Source organism: Microtus oregoni, unplaced genomic scaffold (assembly GCF_018167655.1).
Source record: "Microtus oregoni isolate MIOR12 unplaced genomic scaffold, Mior012 000074F_000, whole genome shotgun sequence".
Classification (NCBI taxonomy): domain Eukaryota; kingdom Metazoa; phylum Chordata; class Mammalia; order Rodentia; family Cricetidae; genus Microtus; species Microtus oregoni.
The window spans coordinates 1,373,057-1,390,178 of record NW_024543987.1 but is presented as its reverse complement, the minus strand read 5'-3'; the positions used below and the strand labels follow the sequence as shown (position 1 = coordinate 1,390,178).

Below are 17,122 nucleotides of genomic sequence, written 5' to 3'. Positions count from 1 at the left end.
AAAACACAGATATTTACATTACTTTTCATAACAATAACAAAATTACTGTTATTAAGTAGCAATGAAAATAATTTTATGGTTGGGAGTCATCACAACATGAGGAACTGTATTAAAGGGTGGCAGCATTAGGACACTGGTCTAAAGGGGAAAAATCATTTACCATTAATTTTCTCAGTGAAAGTACCAAAAATGACCCTACAGCTTTGAGATGCCTCTGGAATTTCTGCCTTTTAATCAAAAGATTGAACTGTTCTGAGGCTAAAAATAAAACAAATAAAAATGAAAGTTGACTATCCACCACCAAATTTTATATAAATAGTTGAAAGAGTCCCCATATCTTGAGAGGAAGGTAGGAATTACTTCCTCAGTGGGGTTCTCTCCTTTCAAGTGTCCCTTGAAAACAGGGAAAACAGCCACTCCATCTGGACCATCTTCTTCCTTATGTCTGCCATATAGGGCTTGAGAGATGAGTCAGTGAGTGCTTTTTTTTTTTTAAAGCCTACAGCACCCGGTATTCCCAGGCGATCTCCCATCCAAGTACTAACCAGGCCCGACCCTGCTTAGCTGACGAGATCAGACGAGATCAGATGCGTTCAGGGTGGTATGGCCATAGACCAGTGGGTGTTTTATATACTGTTCTATTGCTGTGAAGAGGCACTATGAAGGAAACTCTTACGAAGGAAAGCATTTAATTTGAGGCTTGCTTAAAGTTTCATTTTAAATGTACTTGCCTAAAGTACATTTTCATCATGGTGGAAAGTGAGTCAGCAGGCAGGCATAGTGCTAGAGAAATAGATAAGAACTTCATCCTGGTCAACAGAAAATGAGCGAACTGGGTCTAGCATGGGCTTTTGAAACCTCAAAGCTCATCTCCAGTGACACACTTCCTCCAACAAGGCCACACCTACTTCAACGAGGCCACACTTTCTAATCCTTCTAATCCTTTCAAATCCTTTCAAACAGTTTCACTCCATGATAACCAGGTATTCAAGGTATAGAGGCCATTCTTAATTAAACCACTACAGTGGGTAAAGGGACCTGCTGGAAAGCGTGATAACATGAATTCTATCATTTGGACCTTCACTTTTATAGCATGGCACAACCTCCTGACAAAACATACATACATATATACATACATACCTTAGTAAAAAGAGTACCACAGTAAAGGACTTTAAAGGCAGAGGTGTACTTCTGTAGATTAAAGGTCAGCATTTGCAAGTCCCAGCACTTGTCAGGCAGATGTCTGAGTTCAAGGTCAGTTTAGTCTACAGAGCAAGTTCCAGGACAGTCAGAACTACACAGAGAAACCCTGGACTGAAAAGAAAAAAATGAAAGGAAGGAAGGAAGGAAGAAAGAAAAGGAAGGAAGGAAGAAAGGAAGGAAGAAAGGAAGGAAGGAAAGTCAGCATTTGCAGCCCAGCTGACTGTTCTTAAAACCCCTCTATCTTCTATCTTCAACACCACTAACTGTACTGGTCCAGGGCCTGCTCCAGGCCTAGGCAGTTACCTTCTGGAGGCAATCCTTTTAGATCAAAGATTTTGGCTGGGCATGTTGGTGTATGCTTTTAATCCCAGAATTCTGGCTAGTCTTATCTACATAATATGTTCCAGGACATCCATGACTGTAGAGAGAGACCTGTATCAATAGAAAAATGAGATCTTGCAGAGCTAGTCAGCATAGTGATATTTTATTTGTGTTTTAATTAATAAATAAAGCTCGCCTGAAGATCAGAGTGCAAAACTAGTCACACTAGTCAGCCATACAGGCCAGGCAGTGGTGGCATACACCTTTAATCCCAGCAGTCACACTAGTTAGCCATAGAGGCCAGGTGGCAGTGGTGCACACCTTTAATTTCAGCACTAAAGAGGAATATAAAACAGGAGACAGGAGCTCAGGGTAATAGTCTCATTCTGAGGATTCATGGAAACAGGATTGCCCATTTCGGTCTGAGGTTGAGGTAAGAGCTAATGATGGACCACTTTGCATTTCTGATCTTCAGCTTGAACCCCAATATCTGTCTCTGGGTTATTATTATTTGTGCTACAAGTCAGCTTCAGAATTTCTACAGAACAGAGGGTCTTGAAGAAACATCTCTGCAAAGATACAACTAATATACCACTTATCCACAGACGGAAAATATGTGGACTGCAGAGCTTTGGGAGTATGGTATTAGAATGTAATAACCACAGATAGAAGGGTTTCTCTCTCTCTCTCTCTCTCTCTCTCTCTCTCTCTCTCTCTCTCTCTCTCTCTCTCTCTCTCTCTCTCTCTTTCTCTCTCGTAGAATCCAGCTAGGCCCAAATCAGCCAGCTTGCATGTTCCACCACTTGTCACAAGACTTTTCTCTGACCTCAGATCTTGGTGAATTATACCATTTGCATAAAGGAAATCTAGGCCTCTTAGAAACTGTCACATGTGAATCTTTAAGGTCTTATCTGGCAAATCTGATGGGGGCGTCTTGTCCACATATGTCCTTAGGCTTGGTCTATATGCTCAAACACTAGTGTCACCTTAGTCTCTTGGTCAGTTCAGGAAGTAGCATAGACATCCTCAGCCAGACAACATAGGCATGCTCAAATGCTTCCAGCGTCCTCCGTAAGACTACCTCAAAACCCACTCAAGCTCCTCCTCTACTGGGGACTCTCAAAGGCCATAAAGTGGCCACTGTGCAAATCATGGACCTTATACAATATTCCATAAGCGCTGTTGCCAATTTCAACCACTGACATGTATTGAGAGGCAAGCATTGTCAGATAAAAGGGATATCCTGATGATGAGCCAGGAGTGGCAGAGCTATTTATCAGAGCCTAGGAACTGGTTCCTGTGGTACCATATTCCAAGGTTAAGTCCCATGCGGCTGGATGTCATGGACAAGACCATAGACACAGGCGGCAGACTCCCTCAAGTCCTTGGTCAGATTTATGCTTAAGTATTTTATAGTTTTTTAATGATGTTATTTATCCATGATATTATTTCAATTCACAATTGTTCATCACTACAACATTCTAGTGTATATTTGACCTTGTATTGTGAAATTGTAGTAAACTAACTTAATCGTTTTAGTGGCTTTTTGATAGACTCTTTTGTATTTTCTACATAGATAGTCTTTTTATTTGTTCTTAAAGACAATTTTATTTCTCCCTTTTTCTATTTCTGGTCTTTTTATTTTTTTTCCTTGCCTTTTACCACGAGCTAGGACCCCCAATACAATGTCAAATTAGAAATGATCAGAACAAATATGCTTTAATTTGTATTATTTGACAGTTTCATGCATATTAAAAATGAATTTTAGTCCCTTTACCTTTATTACCCTCTCTTACCACTCCCCCACAAACACACATTTAATCTCCTGCTGGACCCCTTGTCAGATAGTCCTCCTCCTAGTTTCTTTTTTTCTTTTTACATATGAACCACAGAGCTTAATTGCTTTCTTGCCTAAGCCTGGGTAGAAGTTTACTGGAGACACTGAAAAAAATGACGCACTGCCCTACTCTCTTGAGGGTTGGAGATGATGTCAAGTTTTCACCCTGAACATCCTTGGTGCTAACATTCAAGTCAGAGACTGTCTGGGCCCACCCTGGTCTGAACTAATGCAATGCTTCCCCCACCCCCCACCCCCCACCCCCCTGCCTGAGATTTTTACCACCAGAAGGTGAGGAGTTTTGAATTTCAGGCAGAACTTGGTCAACGTAAGTCCCTCACCATGAATGCTTTCTATTCTAACAAGAAATGTTCCTTCAGAAATTGATCTCTAATGCTTCTGATGTCATGGATAAAAGTTGCTGTGATAGCCTGACAGATCTGTCCAAGTTGCACAGGGGTAAAAAGCTGAAAATTGACACCATCCCAACTCTCAAAAAATGCACCCTGACCTTGGTGGAGACAAGTATTGGCATGATCAAACCTGACCTCATAGATAATTTGAAAACCATTGCTCAGTCTGGCACAAAACTTTCATGGAGGCTCTCCAAGCTGGTGCAGATGTCTCTAGGATTTAGCAGTTTCATGTTTGTTTTAGTTAGGATTTCTACTGCTGTGATAAAACATCATGACCAAAAGCAACTTGGGGAGTAAATGCTTAATTTCATTTTACAGTTTATAGTCCATCATTCAGAAAGTCAGGTCAGGAACTTAAGGTAGGAACCTTAAGAACTAATGCATATGCCATGGAATGATGCTGCTAACTGGCTTGTTCCTTATGACTTGCTTAGTCTGCTTTTTTACATAGACCAGGACTTCCTGCTCAGGTTAGCACCACCTGCAATGAGCTAGACCCTCCCATGTCAATCACCAGTTTTAAAAATGTCCTAGAGGAGTGGATCACATCTTTGATTCCAGCACTCCGGAGGCAGAAGCAGGTGGATCTCTATGAGTTTGAGGCCACCTTTGTTTACATAGAGAGTTCAAGGACAGCCAGGGCTATACAGAGAAACCCTATCTCAAAAAAATATGGCTGGAAGTGGTGGTGCAGCCCTTTAAGCCCAGCACTTGGGAGGCAGAGGCAGATGGGATCTCAATGAGTTCAAGATCAGCCTTGAACTTGGTCTACATAGTGAGTTCCGGACAGCCAGGACTACATAGAAAGACTCTCTCAAAAAGAAGAAAGAAAGAAAGAAAGAAAGAAAGAAAGAAAGAAAGAAAGAAAGAAAGAAAGAAAGAAAGAAAGAAAGAAAGAAAGAAAGAAAGAAAGAAAGAAAGAAAGAAAGGAGGGAATAAAAAAGAGGAAAAAAAGAAAGAGGAAGAAAGGAAGAGGAAAGAAAGGAAGAATAAAAGAAAGAAAAAAGAAAAATTAGTCCATAGGCATGCCTCCAGGCTTTTTTTTTTGGGGGGGGGAACAGAGTTTCTCTGTGTAGCCTTGGCTGTTCTAGAACTCGCTCTGTAGAATAGGCTGGCCTCCAACTCACAGAGATATGGATGACTCTGCCTCCTGAGTGCAGGATTAAAGGCATATGTCACCACCACCCGGCTGCATCCAAGCCAATCTTATGGAGTGATTTTTTTCAATTGTGTTTTCCTCTTTTCAGATAAACCTAGCTTGTTTCAAGTTCACAAAAAAAGACAGTATTGGATTTCATTCTGCCTCTCTGGTGGCAGAGAAAGTTGAGATCACATAGTACAATGATGATGAACACTATTGAGTCTTCTGCTGATGGATCCTTCACTGTACAGGCATGTCACGGTGAGCCTATTGGCAAGGATGTAAAAGTGATCCTTCATCCCAAAGATCAGACAGAATGCTTATAGGAGAGTCAAGGGAGTGGCTAAGAAGCACTCACAGTTCATGGGCTATCCTAGCACTCTTTATTTGGATAAGGAAGGACAGAAGAAGATCAGCGATAATGAGGCAAAGGAAGAAAAAGAAGAGGACAATAAGAATGATGAGGAGAAGCTAAGACTGGAGCTGTGTAACATGAATGGCCATGCCTGCTTGTTGTTGGGTTTTCTGTCCCACCCGGTACCCCACAACTGTTTAGCCCCAAAGAAAATCACACATAGGTCTCCATAAATTATAACCTCTAGCCTCTCACTGGCTAACTCTCACATCTTGATTAACCCATTTTTCTGATCTATGTTAGCCATGTGGCTCAGTACTTTTTTTCAGTTGGGCAGATCACATCCTGCTGCTTTGGTGGTCTGAGCAGGAATGGGAGGAATCAACTTCCTCCTTCTCAGAATTCTCCTGTTCTCATTACATCATTTCTACTTCCTGTCTGGTTTTCCTGCCTATATTTCCTGCCTGGCCAAACAGTGTTTATTTATAACATGATTGACAGAATACAGACAATTCTCCTGCACCAGACCTGGAAGGTCAGATGAGAAGGATGATACTGACACAAATAAGAAAAAGAAAACTAAGGAGAGATACATTTGTCAGGAATAATTGAGCCAGACCAAGACCATTTGGACCAGAACCCTTGATGGTATCACTGAAGAGGAATATAGTGAATTCTATAAGAGCTACACCAGTGATTGGGAAAACCACTTGACCATCCAACACTTCTTTGTAGAAGGTCAGCTGGAATTCAGGGCACTGTTCATCATCTCTTGGCAAGTTTCTATTGTCCTCTTTGAGAACATCAAGCTTTGTTCCATCATATGTTCATTATGGACAACTATGGTGAGTTAATATCAAACTATCTCAGCATTATCTGTGCTATGCGTGGCTCCAAGGATGAACATCCCCCAAGAAATGCCCCAGCAGAACAAAACCTTGAAAATCATCTACAAAAACAGTGGGAAGAAAAGCCTTGAGCTCATCACTAAGCTGGCAGAAGACAAAGAGAAATACAAGAAATTCTGTGAGGTACATTCTAAGAACCTAAAGCTTCGAATCCATGAAGATTCCACTAACTGGCAATGATACTTCTCTGAGCTACTGGGCTACCACACCTCTCAGTCTGGATATGAGATGGCTTTCATATCAAAGCGTGTATCTCCCATGAAGGAGACACAGAAATCCATTTGCTACCTTACTACTGAAAGCAAAGACTGGATAGCCAACTCTGCCTTCATGGAGCATATGAAGAAGTGGAGCAGTGAGGTGGTTTATATAACTAAGCCTATTTACAGGGGCTGTATGCAGTAGGTCAAGGAGTTGTACGGGGGAAAGCCTAGTATCTTTGACCAAGGAGGGCAGGTAACTACCAGAGGACGAGAAGGAGAAGAAAATGGAGTAGAACAAGGGAAATTTTGAGAATCTATGAAATCTCATGAAGATCTTTGGTAAGAAAGTTGAAAAGGTGACAATCTCCAATAAGCTTGTCTCTTCACTATGCTACATTATAAAAATCACTTACGGAAGAACAGTCATCACAGAGCAGATCATGAAGGCCCACGCACTCCAAGACAACTCTACAACTGGCTACATAATGGTCAAAAAACACACAGAGATCCATCCTGACCACCCCAGTGTGAAAGTCCGCAGCAAACACACAGAGATCCATCCTGACCACCTCAGTGTGAAAGTCCGCAGCAAACACACAGAGATCCATCCTGACCACCTCAGTGTGAAAGTCCGCAGCAAACACACAGAGATCCATCCTGACCACCCCAGTGTGAAAGTCCGCAGCAAACACACAGAGATCCATCCTGACCACCTCAGTGTGAAAGTCCTCAGCAAACACACAGAGATCCATCCTGACCACCCCAGTGTGAAAGTCCACAGCAAAAGACAGAGATCCATCCTGACCATCCCAGTGTGAAAGTCCGCAGCAAAAGACAGAGGCAGACAAAATGACAAGGCTGTGAAAACCTAGTAGTGCTACTGGTTAAAGCCACTTTACTTTCCCCTGGCTTCTCTCTGGAGGATCCCAAGCCTACATCTACTGAATGATCATAATAGGCCTGGGCCCTGATGAAAATGAATTGACAGTAGAGGTGCTGAGCGTAGTTTATCCCACCACTTTTGCATGGCGCCATGTGGAGGCCCAAAAATATGAGCCTATTTCTACCTTGTCTGAAGGTCAGAGAGTTTGGTGGTGCTCAAAATTGTTGGCAACAACCAGGCTTACACCTCCTGACCCAGGATTTGGTTACTTGATTGTTTTGACATTAAGATGGCACACACGGGTAGATCCACTCCACCCTGACAGTTAGGATATGCAAGCATACTTCTGCGCCTTCTTTTGTATTAGGAGGTTTAACCTGGGCAGTGGCTGCCTTCAGGATACTTGGTCTAGGGCGACTTCACTTCCTAACAACAGAATGCTAATGACTTGATGTCTCAAAGTTTTGAAGCAATTGAGTGTTCCAGTTGTCCTTTGTATCATGTTAAAGAAGTCTTTTGTCTTCTTCCTCTTTTTGTATTGGTGTACACGGGTAAGGAAAATTAAACGCAGGGGATTTCAGTGTTCATTGGAATTCCCTCCCAATACTATCTTATGTTTCTGTTTTATTATTTTTACTTGTGTCTTCATATTCTTTACTAACATTTTTGATTCCTATGCCCCCACTCTGGTAAGTGTATTTTTGTTGAAGCTGGCCTTGACAATAAGGATACTGTCATTTCACATGGAAGTAGACTTCCCACTGGGAAGCCTATGCCCTTTGTATGTTTCTCCCTTTGGCTCTCCTGCAGCCTTGGCTGACTCTGACCCACCTAGCTCTCTGCTGATGTCTGCAGGTTATCTCTTCCCTCCTGCCCTTAGTGTCTTAAGGAAGAAAAGTCTCCCCTCCTTCACCAAAGAGTAGGACTGGGTGTTGTGCATTATGTTTTGTTCATTTATTTATTTTGTTCTGAAATGAAAGGTATGTACAATAAAGAGGATGCAGTTTTAAAGAAAAATAATGCCCACAAATCTCTCAACAACCATTAGCTACCAATAGTCCCTCCAGGAGGGATGGGACCTCATGGGTCCCCTCCCCCATCCATGATGAAATGCTGAGAAGCTTAATCTGGTCCAAGTGTTATTCAAATAACCACAGCTACAGTAAATTCAGGAGTGCAGCAGTTATGTTGTTTCCAAAAGATGCCTTTTTGTTACATATCTCCCTATTCTCTGGCTCTTACATTCTTTCCATTTCCTCTTTCATAATGCTCTGTGAGCCTTGAAGGGGGAAATATAGCTGTCCATTTAAGGCCAACCATATCAAGACCATTTATTCTTCATGCTTTGGCCAGGTATGGGTTCTTACATTAATGGCCACCCACTATTTCCATTGTTCTTGAGACAAAGGGATAAGTTTAGCCTTTCACCACACAGATCAGCTATAGACTATTCGACTGTGTCGGTGTGGGGGGGTGGCAGGTGTGTGGATATGGATACACAAATGCGCACATGCAAGTGGAAGCCAGAGACAACCTTGGGTACTGTTTTTCAGGTACCACCCAACATATTTTTTAAGACACGGTCTCACTGGCCTGGAACTCATAATGTAGGCTATGCTGACTGACCAGAAAGCCCAAGAAATCTACATATTTCTCTCTCCCCAGCACTGGAATTACAAGTTCTTCACCATACCTGGCTTTTTATATGGATTCTGAAGACGGAACTCAGGTCCTCATGCCTGCAAGTACTTTACCAACTGAGCTAGGTCCCTATTTTTTCATTTCCTGGGTAACATCTTTTGATATACAAAGTTTTTAAAATTTGTTTGTTTTCAGGCCGGAGAGATGGCTTAGCAGTTAAAAAGTGCCTGCCACCAAGACTGAGAACCTGAATTTGATTCCTAGGGCCCACATGGTGGAAAGAGAGCTCTGATCCCCAGGCATTGTCCTGTGTCCTCCATGCATGTGCCATGACGTGTGCATACCTATACTCATACACACGCATATAAATACTTTTTAAAGTTTTCAATTTTCACAAAGTCTAATTCATTGATTTCATTCTTTAGCTACTTGTGTTTTTAATAGCATATCTAAGAGACTTATTCTCAGTTCAAGGTCATGTATGTTTTCACCTGTTTCTTTGTCAGAGTTTATAGTTTTGACTCTTAGATTTAGATCTTCAATTCATTTTGAGTTACTTTTTGTCTATGCTGTGATGTATTGAAGATAAATTCATGGTTTTGTGCTAGGATATCTAGTTTTCCCTGCACTTTTTTTTAAAAAAAGTGCTTCTCAAAAAAATCTTGGCACCCATGTTGAATGACAACTAACCACCTATGGATGGATAGGTAAGCCAAATCTTAATTGATAAAAAGTTGCCTTTAGCTGATATGGTCTAAATTCTATACCTAGAGAATACTTCAAGTTATGTTTTGTTGAAATATATAGATATATAAGCTCAAATATTTTCTCAAGTAGTGACATTTTGCTTCTATTAGGAGTATCTTTCTTTAACAAATACTTTAAATGTGACAACAATTTTAAAATAAATTGTCTCTACTTTTGATCCTTCCTAATGGTTTGTAAAAATGTAACGCTGCAAAATTGTAAGTCCTCTCAAAATCATTCTATTTTGATACAAACTAAAAAATTATCCAATTAAAAATAGGAGCTTCATCAAAAGATGCTTCAAAGTAAAATATGCCAACATTCAATTATAGAATTGCAAAATTAGATCTTAGAAACCATTTGGACTCTCATCATTTAATTTCAGTTCCCCTGAAATAAACTCAATGCTTTCCTGTTTGCAAGCTTTATTTGCAATAATTTCACTTTTCTAAAATTATCAAATGAACTTTTAATGAATTCTTTGATTAAAAATTTCCAAATGCTTTTGAGAAATCAAAACAACAAAAGCTGGAAGACTTTTAAAAAATCTGGTTAGTTTTACGTCAACTTGACACAAGCTAGAGTCATCAGAGAGAAAGGAGCCTCAATTGAGAAAATGCCTCCATAAGATGCAGCTGTAAGGCATTTTCTTAATTAGTGCTTGGTGGGGGAGGACCCAGCCCATTGTTGGCAGTGCCATCCCTGGGCTAGTGGTCCTGGGTTCTATAAAAAAGCAGGTTGAGCAAGCCAGGAGAAGCAACCCAGTAAGTAGCACCCATCCATGGCCTCTGCATCAGGTCCAGCCTTCAGGTTCCTACTCTGTTTGAGTTCCTGTCCTGGCTTCCTGCAATGATGGACTATGATGTGAAGTGTCAGCCAGATAAATCCTTCCTCCACAACTTGCTTTTTCATCATGGAGTTTGCTTCATTGCAGCAATAAACACCCTAACTAAGACAGCAGTGCCAATGTAGGACACATAGAGTGATTAACAAAGTAGTTCTTTAAGGCTCAAACATTTGATGATGCATGCACTAAAGTGCTAAGTATCTTTTTTATTATTTAAAACACTTGCGGACAATGTATTTTGGTCATGTTTTATCCTCCTCCAACTCCTCCCAGATCTTCCCCTCCTCCCTACCCGACTTCATTTTCTCTCTCTCCCTCTCTCCTCCCTCCCAAAATTACAAAAAGAAAATCAAACTAAACCAAAATAAATAAGATCTTCATTTAGTATTAGTTTTCTGTTTTGCTTTGTTTGTGGAAGTACATCTCACCACTTTGTTCAAGTCGGCCTGGAACTTGCAATCTTTCTGTCTCAGATGAAAATACACTGGAATGAACCACTATGTCAGGTTTCAACATCAATTTTGTCATAAAATTTGCATTTAAGTTACTCTAATATTGCATAATTAAAGACATTTGTAATTCTTGACAATAACAACTTCTGTTTCGGTTGGTGGGATATTGTAGTTTGTCTTTTTATAGTGAACCATGAATCATGTGTGCACCTTGACTCTTTATATAGCTCAGTTCCATAGGGTTCTCCGTTATTTTTTTTAAGAATATTGTCCTGGCTCTGATGTTAGATTTTTAACAACTTAGATTTGAACTACTATCCTCTTTGTGATAAGTCATTTTATTTCCAAATACTAAAGTTTAAAAAATGAATTTACTATTACATGACAGATGTTATACCTTGAACAGAATGAACCTCTGAAGGTTTTATTTAGATACACGAACCAGATGAAAATATCAAGCTATATTTGAAATGAACTGATGATATTCGAAGCATCTGATAACACTAATAGAAAATTGGTATCAGGTAACTCTTCATGACCTTCCTCACCTTGTGATGGAGCCAACCCAGCAAGAGCTATTGCTTCACTTTTTATATCAGGACAAGAGAACCCTGGAGTAAAAAACCAGCTGGAAGAGAAAGTGAAAATAAATGTTGTATAAAATCATATGTAAATATCCTTAAGACATGGGCAATGAGTGCCCTGTCTGAGATCACTGTGGATCACAGACATACCTAAAGGGTAAAAGCATTTTAAAACCCATGGACAGCTCTGCTACTCACAATCAGTCTCAGTGATGACAGACAGTGAGCAAACACCCTAAATGTCTACATTCAAGATTAATACCTTGGCTGGAAATGTAGCTCTATCAGTAGAATGCTTGACTACCATGCATAAAACTCTAAGTCCATTCCTAGCATCACATAAATCAGGTATAGTGGCATGTGCCTTTATTTCAGGTCATGGGAGCTAGAGGAAAGAAGATTAAGGACAGTGAGTTTGAGTCCAATCTTGAATACACGAGACCCTGTCTCCAAAAAAAGATTAACATTTTTTGAACTTTTTCCTGATGCCGTAGACAGAAAAAGCAACCACATTCAAAAACACTAATAGCAAAATCAGAAACAGAAGCAACTTTACAGGACAGGAAAGAAGCAATGGAGAGACTTATAAAAGACAAACAGAAAGTTAACTTGTGAGATACCGGCCTTCAGAGAGCCGGCCTGCAACAGATCTGTACATAAGCAGGTATCACTTCCTGCTATTATTGGACATACTTCTTTTCTTTTTATCCAACTCCTGAGTTCTAAGGGAACAAATGATTTCATATGCAGTTCCAAAACTTAACATAATAAGGAATTCGAATTACTCTTAAATTCATATATGTATGCATACTTATATTTATTTGGATGTGCATATGCCTACAATTATATGCCGATCTGGCTATAAAACAGGTCAATTAGAAACTAAGTAGTCACTAGGCAGTGATGGCATACGCCTTTAATCCCAATACCCAGGAGCCAAAGCAGGTAGATCTCGGTGAGTATGAGGCCAGCCTGGTCTACATAGTGAGTTTTAGGACAGCCAGGGTTACACAGTGAAACCCTGTCTTGAAAAACAAACAAAAAAAAAAGAAAAGAAAAATAGAAAAGAAATAAGGAAAGTAGGCATTGTTCCCTAGAATTATAACTAGGTCTCCATCTATAATTTGTTTTGTTTTGTCTGATTTTCCTTTCTTCCTTTAATTCTCCTGCAGCCCAAAGGTTGGTCCTGAACTCACACTCCAGCCTCCAATCTTGAACACTAGAATTACAGGCATGTGCCACCATGTTCAACAAGTTTCTTTCCTTCCTTTCTTCCTCCTTTCCTCCCTTCCTCCACCCCCTTTGTCTTTTGAGGCAAGGTCTCATGAAGTACAGTCTGATCTCATACTCGATATGCAGTCGAGAACGTTGCTGAACTGCTAATCCTCTTGCCTCCCTTTCCCTAGCCTCTTAAGTGCTGGAGTTAGACAGCTGGATTAGAAAATTGTTTAACACAATTTTCATTTCATTTGGACTGTAAAATATCATTATATTCATTAACTATAATTTATATTTTACCTTTTAATTTCAATTGATACTTTTTCTCCTAAATATTTAAAACTATATCATTTATAAAATCATAAATTGTCTAGCTTAAATTTAAAATTTACTTTATATTTCTGTATGAACATATATCCAAATTTCATACATTTTGAATATAAATGGATTTTACTGTTATAATCCTTTAGACCTTTAACACTAATAAAATGCAAATTACATGAAAAATCTTTTTAAAGTGGTACTGGAGTTTGAAGTCACTGCCGCTCATGTGCTAGGCAAGTACTGCATTAGTGAACTACACCCCCATACCTTGTTGTTTTAGTTATGAGACAGTCTTACTAAGTCACCTGGGATGGTCTCAAAGTACTGATCTTCTTGCCTTAGGGTCTTCTTTTTAATTTCAGGGTTTTTTTGAGAATTTCCTTCATGAGTACATCATTTCCCCCCCTTCTCTCCAGCATTCAATCCTTAACCACTTGGTATTGTATAACCTGTCAGGCTGCTTGTCCCTGAAGAAAACTGAATTACAGGCACCTGGCTTGTAAAATCCTTTATCACAATTTTTATTTCATTTTGACTATAAAAATTTCATGATATTCATTAACTATACTTTATATTTTACCTTTTAATTTCAATTGCTACAACAGTCACTGATTACCTGTAGCTCTTCACCTAAGGGTAGAGGTTTCTGGTCCTCTGTATCTTAAAATCATTCTGGTCCCTCTTCTGTCATTATTTTCTCCTAAGCCTTAGGTGTAGGGCTTATATTACAAACTTATATTTAAGTTTGGCACCCCATGATCACTTGTTTTCTGCATTTTGACCAGTTGTGGATCTCCGTAATAGTCTTTCTCTATTACAAAAAGCATCATCTTTAATGAGAAGTGATTCATACCTTCTCTGTGGGTGTAAGGATAGTATTTAGAATATAGTTAGAAATTGTATGATTCTATGGAAATGTCAGGAATAGGTTCTCCTCTGGGTCCATGGCCTCTCCAACCACAAGTAGTTACTGAGCAAGCTTTACATCTAATTAGACAGCTGTTGGTTACTCCCAAGACAAAAATGCCGCTATTACACTACTGGGGATATCTTGTCTGGATGGCCAATGTTGTGGTGGTATTTAGAGTGGGGTAGGACTATTGATTGCTTTTCTCCCTTGGCAGTTTGTATGTCAATTTTCTAATACTATGAGAGTTAGTTCTCAGGGAGGAAGCTATCAGGTCAGTTCCAGCTCAGTTCCTTTAAGTCCTATGTCTGAAGTACATAGAGTCTTCAGCAATAGGGTCTTGCCTTCCCTTCCCATTCCAAAGACCCCAGTTTTCCCAGTGTCCCCCTACATAACATATGTGTCCTACCATTTCCCTCACTAGACCTCTCCTCCCCATAGTCCCTGTCTATGTGTTTCCGGTACATACATCTAACCTACGATGTACCACATTCCCAATGATCTACCAAGAGACAGCCTACATAGCTATGCATATGATTCTGGCTGTGACAAGAGTCACAAGAAAGGCTGCAAGAGCAATGGCAATAGCCTGTATTGTGTGGGTAGTCTTTTGAACCCCCCTGATCAACAACTCAAAACGTGGTTATCCGTGCCTGGCACTGAGTTTTTGTTAGCTAGTCTGTGGCTCCGGGGAGAGAACATCACCATGTGCGGCATGGTTCCATTTAAATACAGATATTGTCTATTTCAAGTAAATATTAAATAATATGTTTCCCTGTGGCTTTTTCAAGCATCCTTAGTGGTATCTACTTCTCCTCCTTCCCTCTTCCTCTCTACTGCCCTTTCTCCCCAGTTAAAGGACCGAAGTTTTTCCCATTTCCTTCACTTCTTCTGACCTCTAGAATTCCCTCTCCCTCATCACATAGTGATTTTCCAATTTTCTGGTTTCTGAAGTTACTCCAGGTTAGTATATTCACATCTAAAGACTCAGAGCTAGAGTCTAGGAGAGAGAGAGAGAGAGAGAGAGAGAGAGAATGCAAACAACTCAGGTTCTGGATAACCTCATTCAGTATGATAACTGCTAGATCCATCCATTAACCTGTAAATCATTTTACAGCTTAAAAGAATTCCTCTGTGTATGTACAAGTGCCACTTTTTCATTTTCCATTCATCACTTGAGGAACATTTAGGTTGTTTCCATTTCCTAGCTACTGTGAATACAGTGGCAAGGAACTTGCCTTAACCTCTTAAGCAGCTGGAATCGCAGGCAGTACCAACACACATCTCATGAAGATCTTGAGTACAAAAATGAGATTACTAAAATAATAAAATAAAGGAAAAATTTTGCCTGTATTTTTGTTGGTATGACTATTAGAGATTAAATGCAAGGCCTCAATGCATACTGAGTAATTGCTCTATCACTGAGCTACATATTCAACAACATGAATTTTATGGAATAAATGCATAGTAATTCATGAGTCACGTATTAATTTACTTGCATTACATGTCTAGACTTTGCCAACCCATCCAGACACTCAGACATATTTAAGTTCAGTCATCTTTGAGTTTTGCCAATTCCATATTTAAAAAAAAAACCATAGCAACATACACTTTTGTCATAATGAAGGTATTTTTGTTCAGGTAGAAGCACAGACATATTTTATTTAACAGCCTGCTATCTTGATTCATAACTTGTAAATATTTAAACCTAATGGAATAAGGGCTTTCATTTGTCCTCTTGCCCCAGGCCCACAAATGTCAGGAATAAAGCTAGAACACACCATTTGCAGATGTGTATGGCTATGGCAAATCACCATCCCCAAGCAGGCCTTGTACAGTAGCAAGTGCTTTTAGAACTAGACAGCACTATTTTATCAGCATCTGCATGTCTTCTGTTTTCCATGTAGTTACTGATACCTGGATTGCCTTGTGGAAGGTAATAAATGGCCACAAATGCTTTCTGCAAGTTAGACACCTGACATCAACGTTCTTTAGAGGTAAAAGTCTATTTAATTTTTTAGTGACTATTCCCTTGGGCTCATTGCTGCCTGAAGAGTTTATTGCAGAAACAAAAATAATAAGCATTAGCTAACAATATAATAAATAATAGATGTAGGCTTATGCAGCACAATAAATGAGAAAACCTTTGCAAGCTAAAGCAGTGAGATTCCCTTTCTACCTTCTGGAAGAGCCCAGATCTGCATTTCTTTCCTGCACACACTTCATATTCATCTAACCTATAATGTCCCATATTCCCCACTGATACACCAAGAGGCAGCTTACAGAGCTTTGCATATGACTCTAGCTGAGAAAAAAGCCACAGTAACTGAGTACTACGCAAAGAAGCTCTTGAGAATAACAGCTTCAATTATTTCTTGCAGCATTGCCTGAGATCAGAACACAACTCCTACAGCGATGTTGGAAATATTTAGCTTTATCAGGAATAGTCTGAAGGCTCTCCTTCATTGTGAGGTAGCTCTAACTATCATGTAACAAGAAAGTCAGGCAAAGAAAAGCGGGGCACTGTCTTTACTCCAGATGTAGTTGCATAATGAAATAAGGTCTCTGTTTGATGAATCTTGATCTCACTCACTACTTGACAACTCTGTGACTGAATCTGGAAGTGCCAAATGGAAGTCCACCACTTGCTCCAACTTTTCTGATGCCTGATAATAATACTTAATTTTAAAATGAAGTCTGGGTTATAGATAGCTAGAGCTCAATTAATAGAATGATTGCCTAGCATGAGCAACGCCTGGGGTTTGAGCCGCAGCGCTGCAAAAAACAGACAGTGACACATCCTTCTTAATCACCGCACTTGGAATGTAGAGCCAAGAGAATCAGGAGTTCAAGTTCATGCTCAGTTACATAATGAGTTCGAGACCAGCCTGGGATACATAAGACCAGAGAGAAAGTGGGAGGGAGGGAAGGAGGGAGGAGGGAAGGAAGGAGGGGAGAGGGAGGGAGGAAGGGAGGGAGGGAGGGAGGGAGGGAGAGAGAGCGAGCGAGCTTATGACAAATGCTAAACTAGGCAGAATAATAGAGCAATGAGGATAAATCAAAACTGTGTCAGGCCCACAGGGAAATAAGTTCACTTTAAATGCTCCCTGCTTCTGATTCATTCTGCAGGGTACA

The 17,122-nt window shown here is 40.0% G+C and overlaps 1 non-coding gene and 2 pseudogenes across 1 annotated transcript; 1 reads left to right on the top strand and 2 right to left on the bottom strand.

The window, feature by feature from the left end:
• Positions 1-496: 496 nt before the first annotated feature.
• Positions 497-615, bottom strand: LOC121441197. Its single transcript, XR_005973437.1, has one exon. It is a non-coding gene; the product is annotated as a 5S ribosomal RNA (ribosomal RNA).
• Positions 616-2,040: 1,425 nt separating this feature from the next.
• LOC121441186 lies at positions 2,041-2,747 on the bottom strand (annotated as a pseudogene).
• Positions 2,748-2,851: 104 nt separating this feature from the next.
• LOC121441185 lies at positions 2,852-16,419 on the top strand (annotated as a pseudogene).
• Positions 16,420-17,122: the final 703 nt, after the last annotated feature.